Here is a 20,562-nt window from a genome sequence, read left to right as displayed (position 1 = left end):
GAGAGTGGTCGGCTGTGATCCGACCTGCACGCCCCAGTGTCCTGGAGGTATACAGGTCCTGGAGAGATGGGAGGTTACAGCCAATCACCTTCTCAGCAGAGTGCACAACGCGCTGTAGTCTCTGTTTGTCCCTAGTGGTGGCTCCAGCGTACCACACAGTGATGGAGGAGGTAAGGATGGACTCAATGATGGCAGTATAGAACTGCACCATGGTCCTTGCTGGCAAGTTGAATTTCTTCAACTGCCGCAGGAAGTACATCCTCTGCTGGGCCTTTTTGACGACAGAGGTGATGGTGGGCTCCCACTTGAGGTCCTGGGTGATGGTAGTTCCCAGGAAGCGAAAAGAGTCCACTGTGGTGATGGGGGTGTCAGTCAGGATGATGGAGGGTAGAGGGGCTGTGTGCTTCCTAAAGTCCACTATAATCTCCACTGTCTTCTGGGCGTTCAGTACCAGGTTATTGTGGCTGCACCAGGACACCAGACGTTTGACCTCCATCCTGTAGGCCGACTCGTCCCCGTCTGAGATGAGTCCGATGAGAGTCATGTCGTCTGCAAACTTAATAAGCTTGACAGACTGGTGGTCAGAGGTGCAGCAGTTGGTATACAGGGAGAAGAGCAGAGGAGAGAGGACACAGCCCTGAGGAGTGCCAGTGCTGATGGTCCGGGAGTCCGAGACATTCTTCCCCAGCCTCACGTGCTGCTTCCTGTTCATCAGGAAGTCAATGATCCACCTGCAGATGGGATCTGGCACGTTCATCTGGGACAGCTTGTCTTGGAGGAGATCAGGGATGATGGTGTTGAAGGCAGAGCTGAAGTCCACAAACAGGATCCTGGCGTAGGTTCCCTGGGAGTCCAGATGCTGTAGGATGAAGTGCAGAGTCAGGTTGATGGCGTCGTCCACAGACCTGTTGGCTCTGTAGGCAAACTGCAGGGGGTCCAGAAGGGGGGCTGTGAGGGACTTGAGGTGGGACAGCACCAGACGCTCAAATGACTTCATGACCACAGAAGTCAGTGCCACAGGTCTGTAGTCATTTAGTCCAGTGATCCTTGGCTTCTTGGGGACAGGAACAATGGTAGCGGTTTTAAAGCAGACAGGCACGTGGCAAGCCTCCAGTGAGGAGTTGAAGATGTTCGTGAACAATGGGGCAAGCTCGTTAGCACAGTGTCTCAGTGTGGCAGGTGAGACACCATCTGGACCTGGAGCTTTGCGAGCTTTGACACTCCTGAACTGCTTTAGCACCTGGTCCTCCTGAATACAAAAGACTGTGGGGGTGGGGGAGGAGGGGGACTCTGGGGTGGGAGTCCTTGATGATGTGGGCTTCTCTGAGGTGTGGGGAGTGGGGGAGGTTGGGGGGTGAATATTTGTGTTGGCTGTATTGTAGTTGGGACTGGTGGAGGTGTGAAGGCTGCTGAACTGACCATCAAAACGACAATAGAACTCGTTCAGTCTATTTGCAGTTTGTAGGTCGTCTGTGGAGTGGGGGGTTTTAGGCTTGTAGTTGGTAATCTGCCTAAAACCTTTCCATACAGAGGCCGCGTCGTTCTCTGAGATCTGCTGCTGTATATTCTCAGAGTGATGTGATCTAGCAGTGGCCACTTCCTTGCTAAACCTGTACTTGGCCTCTTTGTAGCAGTCTTTGTCCCCACTTTTAAAAGCCTCCCTCTTCTCTATCCACAGCTGCTTCAGTTTGGGAGTAAACCAGGGTTTGTCACTGTTATAACTCACCCTGGTGCGTGATGGCACAATGCTGTCCTCGCAGAAGTGGATATACGAGGTTACAGTGTCCGTGTAGTCATCCAGACTGTCACAGGCAGCCCTCATTGAGTCCCAGTCTGTAGTTTCGAAGCATGTGCGGAGCTCCTCCACAGCCTCACGGGTCCACTGCTTTGTTGTCCTCACCACAGGTTTTGAGAGCTTCAGCCTCTGTCTGTACGCGGGGATCAGGTGGATCATGTCGTGGTCAGAGAGGCCGAGTGCAGCGCGGGGCACTGCGTGATAAGCCCCGCTTATCGTGCTGTAGCAGTGGTCTAGTGTCTTCTCCTCTCTGGTCGGACATGTGATATATTGTTTATATTTGGGAAGTTCCTGTCTCCTGTCTTTATTAAAGTCCCCAAGTACGATGATAAGAGAGTCCGGGTATGTCCGCTCCATGCACAAGAAGCAACAGGATTCAGGTGATAGTTATTGTTGTAAGTAAAGTTTATTTATATAACATTTTTCACAAACAGAAAAGCGTTGTACAATAATTAAAACACAATATCACCCCCCCACCCCCAGAAAACACTATGTTAAAAACATAATAACATTACCATATTAAAAGAAAAAGAATAAAAATAAAGTCAGAAACCAGAAAGCCTGGTTAAACAGTAAAGTTTTCAACTATTTTTTAAATGACACCACAGAGTCAGCTAAATGGAGCTGGAGTGGTAAACCGTTCCAGAGCTTTGGTGCCACTGCCTAAAAAGCTCTGTCCACCCTGCTCCTTAGTCTTGTATGTGGGACAACTAAAAGACTTTGATTTTGTTGTGTGAGAGACTGTTGACTTCTTTTTTTAATTAATTTATTTTTTTTATGTTTTTAAGTGCCTGGATAAATTTTAAATATCGTATTTATATCGGTATCGGCCGATATCCAAATGTAAAATATCGGTATCGGTATCGGACATAAAAAAGTGGTATCGTGCCATCCCTAATACTGACAGTACTTTTTTATACTGCCTGAATGAATGCCCTCTGTATGTGTTTTATTGTGGAGAACATGATCAATCTACAGTCTACTCAGCAGTGAGAAACAATACTGGGCAAACAGGCATCAGACCAAACGGAGGTACAGCTGCTCTTTATTCAGTAAAAAGAAAACAATTTGCATCTTGAAGGGTGGAAATGTTCAGCAGTATTTAAAGCTGCACTAAGGTCCAACAGGACAAGAACAGAGATGAGTCCACAGTCAGAGGCTGTAAGAAGATCATTTGTAACCTTCACTAACGCTGTTTCTGTACTGTGATGAATTCAGTAATGAACTAGGACAGCTGGGTCAAGTGATGGCTTTTTAATTACTGGTTTAATTATTGCCACCTTGCAGGCCTGTGGTACATAGCCGACGAATAATGATTGATTGTATTTAAGATTAAAGCATCAATAAATTGAAGGACTTCTCTGAGCAGTCTTGTAGTAATGGCATCTAACAGACATGTTGATGGTTTGGAGGAAGTAGCTATTGAAGTTAACTGAAGTTAAGATCAGAGAGTGAGAGTCTAAACAATTATGGTATCAGCAAGACTGAACGTACATAAAAATGCATCATTGAGATAGTTGTCAATAATTTTTTTCTCTAATGGTTAAAATTTTATTTGGTTAGTTAAAGTGAAAGGAATACTCGGCTCCACAGAGCTGTGACTCTTTGTCAGCTTGTCTACAGTGCTGAAAAGAAACCTGAAGTTTTTCTTATTTTCATCAATCAGTGATGAATACAGACCCGTCGCTATAGGCGGGCCCTAGGGGGCTGTGCCCGCCCACTGATACGCTTGGGCCCGCCCTGGCCCGCCCACCCAAGGCAGATCACTAATCAAGCTAATAGTAGTGGTGCCCCTCTGTTGGATTTCATAAGCCCCCCTTAAGACTGAGATCTGGCGACGGGACTGGATGAATAGTAAGATGTTCTAGATTGAGAGTGCTTTTTTTTAATGTTTTTTAATAGAAATTCTTTTTCCTGGCTAAATGAAAATCATCTAAGTTGTTGAGACACCATTCCCTCTCCAGCTTTTACAGGTTATCTGCTTTAAGCTGCGCATTTGTGAATTATACCACGGAGTCAGGCACTTCTGATTTCTAGGCTTTATTTTTCAGAGGAGCCACAGTGTCCAAAGTCTTATGAAGTGAGGATGTGAAACTACTGACAAAATAATCTATTTATGTGGGAGAAGAGTTTAGGTAGCTGCTCAGCGTTGAAAGGCAGTGATTTTGCTTTCTTTACCTCTGAACTCAGTCTGACAGGCAGTGCTTCCTCTCAACTGGATTCACAGTTCAGACTGACAGAGCTTCATACTTTTGTGCACTGATAAGTCTCGACGTCCAGCTAAGTCTGGTTTTGTTTACCCCAGGAAATCTTTATGAAGTATTTCATCAAGCTCTAAACATTAAATGTCAGAGAACACTGCATGAAAATCAAGTCAGTAACATTTAAAATGTACCTTTGTGCATTTTCTGTATGTCAAAGCATCTTTTCACAGTGCTAATTTGTAAACTGTTCTTTTCTTGTATACTGAGCATACTTTTATAAGCTGTACTACCTGCAGTGATGCCCTCTGTATGTGCTTTATTGTACAGAATCTGATCCATCTACAGTCTACTCAGATGTGAGGACAAACAACATCCATTCTGGGCAAACAGACAGCAGACCAAACAGGCTCAGAGGTACAGCTGCTCTTTATTCAGTTAAAAAAAAAAAAAGGTTTATTTCCTGACTGTTCTTTTTTTTTTTTTTTTTTTTTTATAAATGAGCTAGAAAAGCACGAGCAGTCAGAAAAGTACTCCTGTTGTTAATTGGATTATCAATAGTATATTTAGCATATAATATTTAGTATATATTATTTATATTCATATATTAATATATAATATTTATAATATATTATATCATATTTTTGACCAGGATACTCAACATGTACTCAATACTCAATATGTAGGACTGCTTTCTTGCATTCATGTAGTATTACTAAAATGTTCTCAGACTGATGCTGAAAAACAGTTTCTTGCATTTATTACTTCTAGGCTGGACTCTTGTAATTCGTTACCATCAGATTGTCCTTAAAGCTCCCTGAAAAGCCTTCAGCTGATCCAAAGAGCTGCAGCTAGAGTACTGACAGGGACTAGAAAGAGAGAGCAGATTTCTTCATTGGCTCCCTGTTAAATCCAGAATTGCATTTAAAATCCTTCTTCTCATATAAAAGGTCTTGAATAATCAGGTCCCATCATAGTACCATATCAGCACAACAGAGCACTTCGCTCTCAGAATGCATGCTTACTTGTGGTTCCCAGGGTATGTGAATGGGAGGCAGAGCCTTCATCTTTCAGGCCCCCAGAAACCAGTTTGGATTTGAGAGACAGACACCTTTTCCTCTTTGATTGAACTTATAGTTAAGGCTGGATCAGGTGACCCTGAACCCTCCCTTAGTAATGCTCCGATTGGCCTATAGGGCACGGTGTGAGATCCCCACTGCTGTTCTGCATAGGCCTGAATCCCCTCCATGAGATTATGAACAAGACTGGCTACGGATACCGACTTAGGAACGGATCAAGCATAAGCCATCTCTTCTACATGGATGACAATAAGCTGCGTGCCAGGAGTGAACGAGACATTGATTCACAGATCCACACCACTACAATCCACAGCAATGACACTGGAATGTCAAGAATCAAGAATCAAGAATCAAGAATGCCTTTATTAGTCCCACAATTATGGGGAAATTGCAGTTAACAGAACATCCATCCAAAACAAAAACATAACACAGACAGGGGGGACAGATGTCTGAGGTCATGCAACCGTTTCTCAACGGCACTACCTTTAGCAGAGAGACAGAAAGAGATACATTGGGATAGTTAGGTTCAAAAAATCATCTCATACTGTGTTCATAAAGAACACCTTACGAGGTTCCGGTTTATCATCGCTGCTTCCCGGTCTGGCTCCTGGGCTGACTCCGCCGCTCCCTGGTCTGGCTCCTGGGCTGACTCCGATGCTCCCTGGTCTGGTATCTGGGCTGACTCCGCTGCTCCCCGGGTTTGCTCCTGAGCTTTCACCGTTGCGACCTGTGCCAGCTCCTGGGTTGCCTTTGCTGCTCCCCGGGCTTGTTGACTGTTCTGATGATCTCCAGCAGTCCCATCCAAAAAGGTACAGGAATCCAGTTCTTAAACGGCATAGATCTACTAAAATATTCCGGACATTAAACCAGGCTAAGGTTGTCTGGGACCCGTTATCAAAAATAAAGGGATTATTTGGCGGGCACTTGAATATCCGCAGTATGAGGCCAAAACGTGAACAGCTGGAACACCTGCTCTGTAATTCCAACATTGACTTTTTAGGACTTTCGGAGACGTGGCTGTCCCGCTCTTCCCCAGAGGCTGTAGTAAATATGCCCGGTTATAATGTATTTAGGAAGGACAGAGAAAGTGGGAAGGGTGGGGGAGTATTAATATATGTTAGAAATACTCTTAAGTGTACAATGATTGAATGGCCAAGTGAAATAGTTTTGGAATGTGTTGGTGTAGAGATATCACTTTCTGAAACAATGTCTTTTATAATAGTATGTATGTATAGAAAGCCCACAGCAAAAAATGATTTCTATGATCAACTTAGGATTCTTCTTGATCATTGTGATAAATTTAAAGAAATTATTTTACTGGGTGATTTTAATATTAATTGGAATGTAAAGAAAGAACGAACAAATCTTAAACGAATTACTGATTATTTTAATTTAACACAAATAATAGAAAACCCAACTAGATTAACAAATCATTCTGAAACTCTCATAGATCTTTTATTTACAAATCATGCTGAGAGGATTCTTAAAACATATAATCTCATTACAGGTCTTTCTAATCATAATATTGTACTTTTCTCCCGCAAATTAAGTAAAAAACGATTCAATACCGCTAATTTTAATAATCATCATAAATTTATTCCAAAACATTCACATTCAAATCTTGAAGATATTATAAACGAAGTAAATTGGCCCGAATTGTTTTTGGAAGATAATATTGAACTCAACTCTCAAATATTTAATTCAAAAATCACAGAACTTATGGAACCTTTTCTTAAAAGAGGAAAAGAAAATATAAGGAAAAAACAACTGCCATGGCTAAATAACTACTGTAAAAAACTTATGAAAGAAAGAGACATTTTGCTTAAAACCTCTTTGAAAACTGGGTTGACTGTTGATAGGCAAAGATTTACTTCCATGAGGAATAAAACTACTAATGCACTACGTAAAGCCAAAGCAAATTTCTTTCTGGATGTAATCAAAGGTGCTAATGGAAATGTCAAAATCATATGGCAAAACATAAATAAACTGATAGGTAAGGAACATAAAATGATCAATGATAGATTGGAAATAAAAGTTAATAACAAGTTGTTGATTAATCCAAAAGAATTAGCAACTGAGTTCAATAACTTTTTCATTAAGTCTATTGATGAAATAAGACATATGTTTAGTCAGTCAGAGATAGTTTGCAATTCTAATGACTCTGGACAGCCTCTTTTTAGATTAGATCAAATTACAGATATGGAAGTCGCTAGTATAATTCAATCAATGAGGGCTTCAAAAACTAAAGATGCATACGGGCTTGACACACACTTTTTAAAAACACACAAAGATGCACTGGTTTGTCCAATAACACATCTGATAAATTTATCCATCAGAATGGCAACAGTCCCAGAAAGTTGGAAGGCTGCCATAGTCTCACCAATTTTTAAATCAGGAGACAAATCAAATATTTCTAACTATCGTCCCATTAGCATCCTCCCTGTTGTTTCTAAGGTTGCAGAAAAATGGATTGCCAAGCTGCTGAACAAACATCTCAGCCACCATTCTCTTCTGCACCCCATGCAGTTCGGGTTTCGCCAGCATCATTCCACAGAGACGGCAAATTGTGTCCTTATAGAAACAGTGAAATCCCTGCTCGATAAAACCACCTGTGTTGGTGCAGTTTCAATCTTATTTATCCAACAGGAGACAGTCTGTGTCTGTCAGGGGCACAATGTCGTCATACCTTGACTGTCCAGCAGGGGTTCCCCAGGGCTCTATTTTGGGACCAGTCCTGTTTTCTTTGTATATAAATGATTTGCCAAATGTGTGTCAAAGTGTCCACTTCCAAATGTACGCTGATGATGCTGTTATTTTTACACCTGCAAAAAGTCCACAGGAAGCATCTTCAATCCTCACATTAGCCTTGGAGAATATACAACACTGGCTCCTTCAGTCCTCCTTACTGCTGAATAAGAAAAAAACAGTTACAATGATGTTTACAAAAAAACCTATAAAACTGGAGCGGTCTAGTGTGTTCCTGGGGGGCGAAGAGCTTGATCTTGTACAGGATTTCAGGTACCTTGGGGTCACACTGGATCCCACACTGTCTTTTAAAAAACATATAAAACTTACAGCAAGCATAATTAAATTTAATTTAAATAACTTCAAACAAATTAGACCATCAATGACAATTATTTCAGCTAAGGTTTTTCTACATTCAATGATATTATCACATATAGATTATTGCATTACATCTTGGTCACTCACTGGAGATACGTTCTTAAAACCAATAGAAATATTATTTAAAAAGGCTATAAAAATCCTTGATCAAAAGCCCTTATCATATCATCAGTGTAATATTTTGGAAAAATACAATATGCTCAATTTTGAAAATTTTATTAAATTTAAAAATAGCTGCTTGATCTATAAAGTTCTTCATGGACTAGCTCCAGTTCCACTTTCAACATACATTAAATCAAGAACTGACCGAGGTTTTGGCACCAGAGCCTCTTCCAGAGGAGACCTTGAGATCCCCCGTAGAAAAACAACCTTTGGACAAACGGTTCTGTCAGTCAGAGGGGGTCATTTCTGGAATACTGTACCGACTAACATCAGAGAATGCTCCACTTACAGTACTTTTAAAAAGCACCTTAAGCAGTTCATTAAAAGTTCCCAGACATGTTCGCACTTTCACAAATTTTTTTTTGTTTTTTTTTTTTTGTTTTTTTTTTTCTCCTTTTTTCTTTTTCCATTTGTATATTGTTTTAATGTTTGTCAATGTGTTGTCTTTTACTACTATTGTATATTCATGACGTTTTCTGTTGTTTGTCCTTCTGCCTAGGGACTACAGATGCAAATTAGCAAATATGCTATAATCTGGCTCATTTACAATCTGTACTAAGTATTGATTGTTTTATTAATGTGCATTGTCCCAAATAAATAAAAATTAAATAAAAATAAATTAAATAAATTAAAAAACACCTCAGCAAAAAGCATATTGCACATATAAAGCTGGGATAGCAGTATGGTGGGTAGGGTCAGGGTCAGGAGGGGATGCAGACGGAGACGAGAGGGTGGGGGCATTGTGGAGCCCAGATGCCAGCTCCCAGCCAAACAGTTCGCTGATAGTGATGGAAGTTCATCAGCGGCCTTGGTACACCAGATCCAGCTTCACAAATCACAGAGAGGGCTGAGGGGGATAGCGGCCTTCACACATAGCTCTGGAGAGATATGATTGCCAGCCAAGGCCGGCTAGGGAGCCGAATTCTGATAATGCAGATGTTGTTTTGGAACAGGCTGCTTGTTTTTTTCAACAGCCTTCAGTCTCACTGGGAAACCATTCAATAAATCCAATAATCCAAATTCAGTAGTTACCGTCCTCACTGTGCAGAACCGTACCTTATCTCCAGATCGAACCCCTCTCACCTGCTACTCCCCAAGTCTACGGCTCAGGTTCATCAGGCTTTGAGTCTGAGTCTGTACGGTTCTGGTCAGCCCATCCACCTGGGTCGGCAGCCTCTGCAGATGTCGAACTGCCGTCCAGGTTTTCTTGATTTCTCGGTAAATCAGGTATCCTCCAAGCCCAAACAGAAAAGATACCGCTACCAGATAGCCAAATATGTAAGCGTCTTCCACGTCTTCCACCTCTAGGGCCGAGAAGCACACAGGTCTCCACGAGCTCCAAGAGTCGATGACGTATCCAACCGGGTCTGTTCCACTCGGACACGCAGGCTCCCCTTTCCCAGATCTCAAAGTGGAAAAAATTCGATCAATGGTCTTGAAGGCCCAGTTTGCCAAATCCATATTGCTCTCAATCTTATTCTTATTCGAACAGTGTGCAAGAGACGCTCTCACAGCAAGCAGCAAGCAGGAAAGATAGGGAGGGCAGGGAGAGAGATAGAATGCGACCGTCCCCGTCAGAGGCTGGAGCAAGAAAAAGAATGTCATTGGGACTGGAGAAGTGTAGTTGGATGGTAACAAAGAGAGAAAAGGTGGTCAGAACTGAGGGAATTGCACTACCAGACAGCAACATTACAGACACTGAGGCCAGCTATAAATACCTTGGAATCCCACAGACAAATGGGAACCATGAAGAAACTGCTAGGAAATCTTCAACCATAAATTTCCACAGACAGGTGCAGGCTGTGCAGAAATGCCCCTGAGACAATCTAGCCCTTAAATAGAAGGATGCAAGATACCAGCCGGCAGGTTGTACATGGAGTGCCCCCAAGGGTGGTTGAGAATGACAAAGCTATGCAGTTCAGCAATGTATTCATTTAACAAAGAAGAGCCATGACAGCCTGGCACCTCCTCCTCAGGCTGGTCCCCAGCTTGGTCAATTATTCAATCAAATAAACAACACCAAACAAGAATCAACACCCAGCCTGGTTATGTTGGTCACTCTGGCACAAACAGCATCCCCTAGCTGATCCTACAAGTTTTTAGTAGGGTTGAGGTCAGGACCACAGGCCGGCCATTCCATCCTCTCTGTTCCCAAAGTCTGGAGTTAGCGTCTGATAATCTCCACTCTGTGGGGGTGAGCATTGTCATCTTAGATGATAGTGCTTGATCCCAGACTGCAGAGATATTGGATTGCCACTGGTTGTAGAATCTCATCTAGATATCTCTCTGCATTGAGATCCCCTCCAATGATGACAAGCCTGATTGTCAGCACCTGGGATACCAGAACCTCAAAACAAGAGTCAGTTGCAGAATAAGATGTTTAGCATTGGCAGAGAAGATTTAAGTTTTTAATGGGTAAAACCTACATATTCATCTTCCTTACAAATGTGCATCATTTAAGGGGAAATAAACAAGCTTTCCAATAATCTGAGATTTATTGCTAAAAAGCAACCAACCATAAACACATTCCCTTACTTTTTATGCTAATGTTGTTTAAACTTAGCATAAAACATGAGAAAATCTTGTGTTTCTTTACTACAGGATGGAGGTAGGCCATAGCTGGGATTTGAACCCCCACACTCTGAACTCAGTCTGACAGGCAGTGCTTCCTCTCAAATGGATTCACAGTTCAGACTGACAGAGCTTCATACTTTTGTGCACTAAGAGTCTTGACGTCCAGCTAAGTCTGGTTTTGTTTACCCCAGGAAATCTTTATGAAGTATTTCATCAAGCTCTAAACATTAAATGTCAGAGAACACTGCATGAAAATCAGATCAGCAACATTTAAACCATTTGGACTTTCTGTATGTCAAAGCTTCTTTTCACAGTGCTAATTTATAAACAGTAACTGTTCTTTTCTTGTATACTGCGCATACTTTTATAAGCTGTACTACCCGCAGTGATGCCCTCTGTATGTGCTTTATTATGCAGAGTCTGATCCATCTACACTCTACTCAACAGTGAGAAGAGAGAACGTCAGTTCTGGGCAAACAGACAGCAGACCAAACAGGTTCAGAGGTACAGCTGCTCTTTATTTAGTAAAAAAAAATGTTTACTTCCTGACTGTCCTTTTTTTTTTTTTTAAAGTGAGCTAGAAAAGCACGAGCAGTCAGAAAAGTACTCCTGTTGTTAATTGGATTATCAATAGTATATTTAGCATATAATATTTAGTATATATTATTTATATTCATATATTAATATATAATATTTATAATATATTATATCATATTTTTGACCAGGATACTCAACAAATATGTAGGACTGCTTTCTTGCATTCATGTAGTGTTACTAAAATGTTCTCAGACTGATGCTGAAAAACAGTTTCTTGCATTTATTACTTCTAGGCTGGACTCTTGTAATTCGTTACCATCAGATTGTCCTTAAAGCTCCCTGAAAAGCCTTCAGCTGATCCAAAGAGCTGCAGCTAGAGTACTGACAGGGACTAGAAAGAGAGAGCAGATTTCTTCATTGGCTCCCTGTTAAATCCAGAATTGCATTTAAAATCCTTCTTCTAATATAAAAGGTCTTAAATAATCAGGTCCCATCATAGTACCATATCAGCACAACAGAGCACTTCGCTCTCAGAATGCATGCTTACTTGTGGTTCCCACGGTGTGTGAATGGGAGGCAGAGCCTTCATCTTTCAGGCCCCCAGAAACCAGTTTGGATTTGAGAGACAGACACCTTTTCCTCTTTGATTGAACTTATAGTTAAGGCTGGATCAGGTGACCCTGAACCCTCCCTCAGTAATGCTTCGATTGGCCTATAGGGCACGGTGTGAGATCCCCACTGCTCTTCTGCATAGGCCTGAATCCCCTCAACCAGATTATGAACAAGACTGGCTACGGATACCGACTTAGGAACGGATCAAGCATAAGCCATCTCTTCTACATGGATGACAGTAAGCTGCGTGCCAGGAGTGAACGAGACATTGATTCACAGATCCACACCACTACAATCCACAGCAATGACACTGGAATGTCATTGGGATTGGAGAAGTGTAGTTGGATGGTAAGAAAGAGAGAAAAGGTGGGCAAAACTGAGGGAATTGCACTACCAGACAGCAACATTACAGACACTGAGGCCAGCTATAAATACCTTGGAATCCCACAGACAAATGGGAGCCATGAAGAAACTGCTAGGAAATCTTCAACCATAAATTTCCACAGACAGGTGCAGGCTGTGCAGAAATGCCCCTGAGACAATCTAGCACTTAATAGAAGGATGCAAGATGCCAGCCGGCAGGTTGTACATGGAGTGCCCCCAAGGGTGGTTGAGAATGACAAAGCTATGCAGTTCAGCAATGTATTCATTTAACAAAGAAGAGCCATGACAGCCTGGCACCTCCTCCTCAGGCTGGTCCCCAACTTGGTCAATTATTCAATCAAATAAACAACACCAAACAAGAATCAACACCCAGCCTGGTTATGTTGGTCACTCTGGCACAAACAGCATCCCCTAGCTGATCCTACAAGTTTTTAGTAGGGTTGAGGTCAGGACCACAGGCCGGCCATTCCATCCTCTCTGCTCCCAAAGTCTGGAGTTAGTGTCTGATAATCCCCAGTCTGTGGGGGTCAGCATTGTCATCTTAGATGATAGTGCTTGATCCCAGACTGCAGAGATATTGGATTGCCACTGGTTGTAGAATCTCATCTAGATATCTCTCTGCATTGAGATCCTCTCCAATGATGACAAGCCTGATTGTCAGCACCTGGGATACCAGAACCTCAAAACAAGAGTCAGTTGCAGAATAAGATGTTTAGCATTGGCAGAGAAGATTTAAGTTTTTAATGGGTAAAACCTACATATTCATCTTCCTTACAAATGTGCATCATTTAAGGGGAAATAAACAAGCTTTCCAATAATCTGAGATTTATTGCTAGAAGCAACCAACCATAAACACATTCCCTTACTTTTTATGCTAATGTTGTTTAAACTTAGCATAAAACATGAGAACATCTTGTGTTACTTTACTACAGGATGGAGGTAGGCCATAGCTGGGATTTGAACCCCCACACTCTAAACTCAGTCTGACAGGCAGTGCTTCCTCTCAAATGGATTCACAGTTCAGACTGACAGAGCTTCATACTTTTGTGCACTAAGAGTCTTGACGTCCAGCTAAGTCTGGTTTTGTTTACCCCAGGAAATCTTTATGAAGTATTTCATCAAGCTCTAAACATTAAATGTCAGAGAACACTGCATGAAAATCCAGTCAGCAACATTTAAACCATTTGGACTTTCTGTATGTCAAAGCTTCTTTTCACAGTGCTAATTTGCAAATAGTAACTGTTTATTTTCTTGTATACTGAGCATACTTTTATAAGCTGTACTGCCTGCAGTGATGCCCTCTGTATGTGCTTTATTATGCAGAGTCTGATCCATCTACACTCTACTCAACAGTGAGAAGAGAGAACGTCAGTTCTGGGCAAACAGACAGCAGACCAAACAGGTTCAGAGGTCCAGCTGCTCTTTATTTAGTAAAAAAAAAGTTTACTTCCTGACTATCCTTTTTTTTTTTTTTAAAGTGAGCTAGAAAAGCACGAGCAGTCAGAAAAGTACTCATTTATTGCAGTATAAGTATCAATAAAAACTTTCAACGTCATCTTTCACAAGTAAGAGTTTAGAAGTTAAAGTTTGTTATACTAACTGTTCTTTTCTTGTATAGCGAGCACACAGTAGCTGTAAAAAATGGCTGCATTCCTGCAGACACCTGTATTCCCAGTTTGTTCTGTTGTTTGTCTTCTTTTTGGATGGGTGTTCTGGAACTCTTAATCTCCCTGATGGAACTCTCCCAATGGATTAATAAAATTTCAATCAATCAATCAATACTTTTATAAGCTGTACTATCTGCAGTGATGCCCTCTGTATGTGCTTTATTGTGCAGAGTCTGATCCATCTACACTCTACTCAACACTGACAACAGACAACATCCGTTCTGGGCAAACAGACAGCAGACCAAACAGGCTCAGAGGTACAGCTGCTCTTTATTCAGTTAAAAAAAAAAAAAAGGTCATTTCCTGATGTATCATGTGAAGACAGCGGCACTGACAAAAAGACAGGAAGCTGAAGATGTTAAGATTTTCATTGGGAGTGACCAGAATGGACAAGCTTAGAAATGAGTACATCAGAGGGACAGCTCAGGCTGAGCTGATTCGAGACAAAGTTAGAGAGGAAAGGCTGAGATGATTTAAACATGTGCAGAGGAGAGGTGGAGATATTAGACAAAGGATGTTGAGGATCGTGTTGCCAGGCACAAAGAAAAGAGGAGGATTCATGGATGTAGTGAAGGGGGACCTGCAGAGAGTTGCTGTGACAGAAGAAGATGCAGAAGATAGGGTCAGATGGAGGCAGATGATCCGCTGTGGGAACCTATAAGAGGAGCAGCTAAAAGAAGACTTAAATCTGGTCCTGAGTGACTCATCTGCAGCTCTCAGTTCAAGTCAGTTTCACAGGACTGTAAACCAGTTTAAATGATGGACGAATCCCATCACTTTTCTCTATTTTTAACTTAGTTTTTACATCAGATGGTCACAAAAGAGGAGCAGCACCAATTCTAACAGCCAATTTAAACATATACAAATAGTCTCAGAAGCCGAAAAGTCATGAGTCCCAGGTATTTAAACCCTGCAGTTCATATTGTGCAAACTCGGCATAATCATATGTGCCAAGGTGTGAAAAAAAGGCGTGGGTCATTACTATCACTGGTTTTTGAAACCACTGTGAGACATTGCCTCATTCTATCATGTGACCTATTGAGGCCACTTGAAGAAAGGTGTGAATGGGGGTGGAGGCACCTGGGGAGGGAGCTCAGGCAGATTGTAGATGGGGGACAGATGTCAGCATCCACCTCCTATGTTCAGTGATGGTTGTTAACAGTGGACAAAGATGGTATGAAAGAGGAGCCAAAGAAGCCAACTGTCTGCACAGTCTAAAATGTGAACACTGGCATCCTCAAAAGAGTGACCTTTGACCTTCAGATGCAGATGTACAGCTGAGTCTTGTCCTGTCGAGATGGCTTTTCTATGTTGTGCCATTCATTTGTGAAGAGGCTATTTGGTTTGGGGTCCGAGCACTCTTTACTGCACTGGACAGCAGACACTACATTGCTGATCTTGTGTTTGGGGGGTTTTTCCTTGGGATGAACCAGTTTTTGCCTTAGGTTGTGACTTGGTTTGAAGTATACTGGGATGTCATGCTTGGAGAACCTCCTCCAGCTCATCCGGAGGGACCCCAAGGAGTTCCCAGGCCAGCTGAGGGATATAATCCCTCCAGCGTGTCCTGGGTCTACCACGGAGCCTCCTCCTGGTGGGACATGCCCGGAACACCTCACCCAAGAGGCGGCCAGGAGGCATCCTAATCAGATGCCCGAGCCACCTCAACTGGCTCCTTTCGATATGGAGGAGCAGCGGCTCTACTCTGAGCCCCTACCAGATTGCCGCACTCCTCACCTTATCTCTAAGGGAGAGGCCAGCCACCCTTTGAAGGAAACTCATTTCTGCCGCTTGTATTCGCGATCTTATTCTTTCGGTCACTACCCAAAGCTCGTGACCATAGGTGAGGGTAGGAACATAGATCGACCGGTAAATCGTGAGCTTCGCTTTTACACTGAGCTCCCTCTCCACCACGACAGACTGGTGCAGTGTCCGCATCACTGCAGAAGCAGCCCCGATCAGTCTGTCGATCTCCCACTCCCTTCTCCCGTCACTCGTGAACAAGACCCCGAGATACTTGAACTCCTCCACTTGGGGCAAGAACTTGTTCCTGAGCCGGAGAGGGCACTCCTCCCTTTTCCAGGTGAGGACCATGGCCTCAGACTTAGAGGTGCTGATCTTCACGCCGGCCACTTCACACTCGGCTGCAAACCATTCCACTGCGAGCTGGAGGCCACCCCCTGATGAAGCCAACAGGACCGCATCATCTGAAAAAAGCAGAGATGAGACTCTGAGGCCACCAAGGAAGAAGCCTTCCACCACCTGGCTATGCCTAGAAATTCTGTCCATAAAAATTATGAACAGAATCGGTGACAAAGGGCAGCCCTGAGTCCAACACCCACAGGAAACGAATCTGACTTATTACCAGCTATACGGACCAAGCTCTCGCTGCAGTTGTAGAAAGACTGAATGGCCTGCAACAACGGGCCAGATACCCCGTACTCCCACAGGACCTCCCAAAGGACACCCTGAGGGACACGGTCGAATGCCTTCTCCAAGTCCACAAAGCACATGTAGACTGGTTGGGCAAACTCCCACGCACACTTGAATATCCTAGAGAGGACAAAGAGCTGGTCCAGCGTTCTGCAACCAGGACGAAACCGCATTGCTCCTCCTGGATCCAAGGCTTGACTAACGGACGGACCCTCCTTTCCAGCACCCTGGCATAGACTTTACCGGGGAGGCTGAGGAGTGTGATCCCCCGAAAGTTGGAGCACACCCTCCGGTCTCCCTTCTTAAAGATGGGGACCACCTGCCAATCCAATGGCACTGCCCCAGATCTCCACGCGATGTTGCAGAGGCGTGTCAACCAAGACAGCCCTACAACATCCAGAGCCTTCAGGAACTCAGGGCGAATCTCCTCCACCCCAGGGGCCTTGCCACCAAGGAGTTGTTTAACTGCCTCAGTGACCTCACCCCCAGTGATGGTCAAGTCATCTCCCTTGTCCCCAGACTCTGCTTCCACAACAGAAGGCATGTCAGTGGGATTCAGGAGGTCCCCGAAGTATTCCTTCCACCGTCCGACTATAGTCTCAGTTGAAGTCAGCAGCACCCCACCCGCACTATAAACCATGTGAGTGGAGCACTGCTTTCCCCTCCTGAGTCGCCTGATGGTTTGCCAGAATCACTTCGATGCCGTCCAAAAGTCTTTTTCCATAGCTTCACCGAACTCCTCCCACACCCAGGTTTTTGCTTCAGCCACTGCGCGAGCCGCATTCCGCTTGGCCTGCCAATACCTGTCAGCTGCCTCCGGAGTCCCACAGGCTAACCAAGCCCGATAGGACTCTTTCTTCAGCTTGATGGCTCCCTTCACCTCCGGTGACCACCATCTGGTTCGGTGGTTACCACCACGACAGGCACGAACCACCTTGCAGCCACAGCTCTGAGCAGCAGCCTCAACAATGGAGGTGCGGAACATGGTCCATTCGAACTCAGTGTCCTCAGCCTCCCTCGGAATGATGTCGAAGTTCTGCCGAAAGTGGGAGTTGAAGATCTCCCGGACTGGGGCTTCTGCCAGGCGTTCCCAGTGCACCCTCACAATACGTTTAGGTGTGCCAGGTCTGTCCAGCATCTTCCCCCGCCACCTGATCCAACTCACCACCAGGTGGTGATCAGTTGACAGCTCAGCTCCTCTCTTCACCTGAGTGTCCAGAACATACGGCCGCAGATCTGATGATACGATTACAAAATCGATTATCGACCTGTGACCTAGGGTCTCCTGGTGCCATGTGCAGTTATGGACATCCTTATGTTCGAACATGGTGTTCGTTATGGACAAACTGTGGTTTGCACAGAAGTCCAATAACAAAACACCATTCAGGTTCAAATTTGGCAGGCCATTCCTCCCAATCACGCCCCTCCAGGTCTCACTGTCATTGCCCACATGAGTGTTGAAGTCTCCCAGCAAGACTATGGAGTCACCAAATGGAGCACTCTCCAGCACCCCGCCCAGCGACTCCAAAAAGGGTGGGTACTCTGAACTGTCATTCGGCGCATAAGCGCAAACAACAGTCAGGACCCGTTCTCCGGCCCGAAGGCGCAGGGAAACTACCCTCTCATCCACCGGTGTAAACTCCGACGTACAGGCAGCAAGAATATGGATACAAGAATACCCACCCCAGCTCGCCGCCTCTCACTGAGGGCAACTCCAGACTGGAACAGAGTCCAGCCCTTCTCCAGGAGACTGGTTCTAGAACCCAGGCCATGCGTTGAGGTGAGCCCAACTATATCTAGCTGGTATCTCTCAACCTCACGCACTAGCTCAGGCTCCTTCCCCACCAGAGAGGTGACATTCCATGTCCCAATAGCGAGTTTTGATAGCCGGGGATCGGTCCGCCAGGGCCTCCGCCCTCGGCCACCGCCCGACACACACTGCACCCGACCCCTACGACGCCTCCTGCGGGTGGTGGGCCTACAGAAGGGCGGGCCCATGTAACCTCTTCGGGCTGTGCCCGACCAAGCACCACGGGCTAATGCCCAGCCACCAGACGCTCTCCCTCGAGCTCCCTCCCCAGGCCTGGCTCCAGGGTGGGGCCCCGGTAACCCTATCCCGGGCAGGGTAAACTGTTCCCCTGCTGTTACTATCATAAGGGTCTTCTGAACCGCTCTTTGTCTGGACCCTCACGCAGGACCAGATTGCCACGGGAGACCCTACCAGGGGGACAAGCCAACAAGACAACATAGCTCCTGGGATCACTGGGACACACAAACCCCTCCACCACGATAAGGTGGCGATTCACGGAGGAGTATTTGAAAATCAGTCTTAAATTTAGTGACTGTCTTCTGCCCTCAGTTAACTGTTGTGTAATTGATCTAGAAAGCGAGCTAAACATTAATGGATTCAGATGAGATGCTGTGACGTGGTCTTTTGGTCTTTTCTGAGATCCATTTTTTACTGTAAAATTGTAATGAAAAACAGAATCGGGGATGTACATAGGTGGTTTATCATAAAACAAATTCACATCCATAAACATACTGCCACAAGTCATTACACAAATAAACTAATAATAAACACATTCACTTGCCCTTTAGCCTAGCATAAAGACTAGCATACAGTAGATAGAGCTAAAGGCTAGTAGCATTAGCTTATTCTCACTTAAACTAGGAAACTGGTCTATAAGTAGAATGATAAAAGAGACTACAATCAAACAGACAAAATGCTACCTAACATAAGACAAACTATTGTGTAGTTCCACACTTACAGGTTATGAATTGCCAAACCTCACAGATGATATTAAGATTTGTTTTCTCCTCGAACACGCGAGCATGACATGGCTGCTTCCCCAACATCCCTGCTGCTTACAGCCATTAGCTGGCACTGTTATTCATAATCAAAAGCAGAAAAACACAGCAAATGTGGCAAGGCTGACCTCTTGTGTCACAAAAGAGAATTCAAACGTTGACCAACTGGGATTAAAACAAACAAATCTTCCTGTAAGTGTGAGGACAGAACAGACCGATTTTTAAATGTGTGTGTATATGTTTCTGTCTCCTTAGAAATGCATGCATTCGGAGGGCCGATTCCCCCTGAGCAAAATGTCAACTGGACTGATTCATCGTTCTTCTGGACAGAATGATCTCTACTTACCTCCTCTTTCATGTAGGTGCTTTATATAACCCTGAACTCAGCCTTACAGGCAGCGCTTACATCCACTCAGACTCACAATTCTCACTGACAGATTCATTTTTATTTATATAAAATATATAATATATTTATAATATATAACATATATTTATATAACACCAAATCACCAGAAACATTCGCCTCAAGTCTGCTTACTGACAAGAGTCTTGAAGTCCAGCAGAGTCTGGTTTAGTTTACCACAGAAAATGCTGATAAAGTCTTTCAGTGAGCATTAATCAATAATCACTGTGTGGTGGATATTTATAGACAACATCAGACCTTTGCATTAAATCCTATTTAAAGAAAATGGATGTTGCACATTTCAGCATGTCAAAGTGCATGAACAGTTTTGCATGCTCGTAAAACCGCAGCAGCGGTTCTTCCTCCACGTGTTGTTTCCACTGAACTGACATTCGATGCTAAAGAAAGATTTCACACCACAGAGCTGATACAAGAGCTGAAATAAACCCAGAGGCATTAAAAAAACAAGAACAACTTCCTGAAGCGGTGAACTCTTCCCTTCATTTAAAATAAAAAAAAGAGCTAGAAGAGCACGAGTGGTCCAAAAAGTATTTAAATCTTTTACTTAAATATAATATTAATAACAAACTTTTAATATCATCTATCACAAATAAATGTTTACATTTTAAAGAAGTAAAGCACAAGTATTCAACATGTTTTTGTTTTTTTGTGTCTCCCACACCTTTAGTACTGGTATAAAAGTGGGCTGTAACACCTCAGTTAGTGCACCATACTGTAGGTTTAATAGATTATTAACACTAGTCAATGATGGCTTGCGTCTCCACCC

General features: G+C 43.7%; 1 long non-coding RNA gene across 1 annotated transcript; it reads left to right on the top strand.

Annotated features, from left to right (window-relative positions):
* The first annotated feature begins 3,604 nt into the window (after positions 1-3,604).
* LOC115777446 (uncharacterized) lies at positions 3,605-13,848 on the top strand. The gene is made up of 4 exons (XR_004019624.1): positions 3,605-3,649; positions 4,327-4,413; positions 11,352-11,438; positions 13,791-13,848. It is a non-coding gene; the product is annotated as an uncharacterized LOC115777446 (long non-coding RNA).
* Positions 13,849-20,562: the final 6,714 nt, after the last annotated feature.

The sequence above is a fragment of the Archocentrus centrarchus genome, unplaced genomic scaffold, assembly GCF_007364275.1.
Source record: "Archocentrus centrarchus isolate MPI-CPG fArcCen1 unplaced genomic scaffold, fArcCen1 scaffold_53_ctg1, whole genome shotgun sequence".
Taxonomy (NCBI): Eukaryota; Metazoa; Chordata; class Actinopteri; order Cichliformes; family Cichlidae; genus Archocentrus; species Archocentrus centrarchus.
Note: the sequence above shows the minus strand (reverse complement) of the source record. Positions and strands in the feature narration are given on the sequence as shown.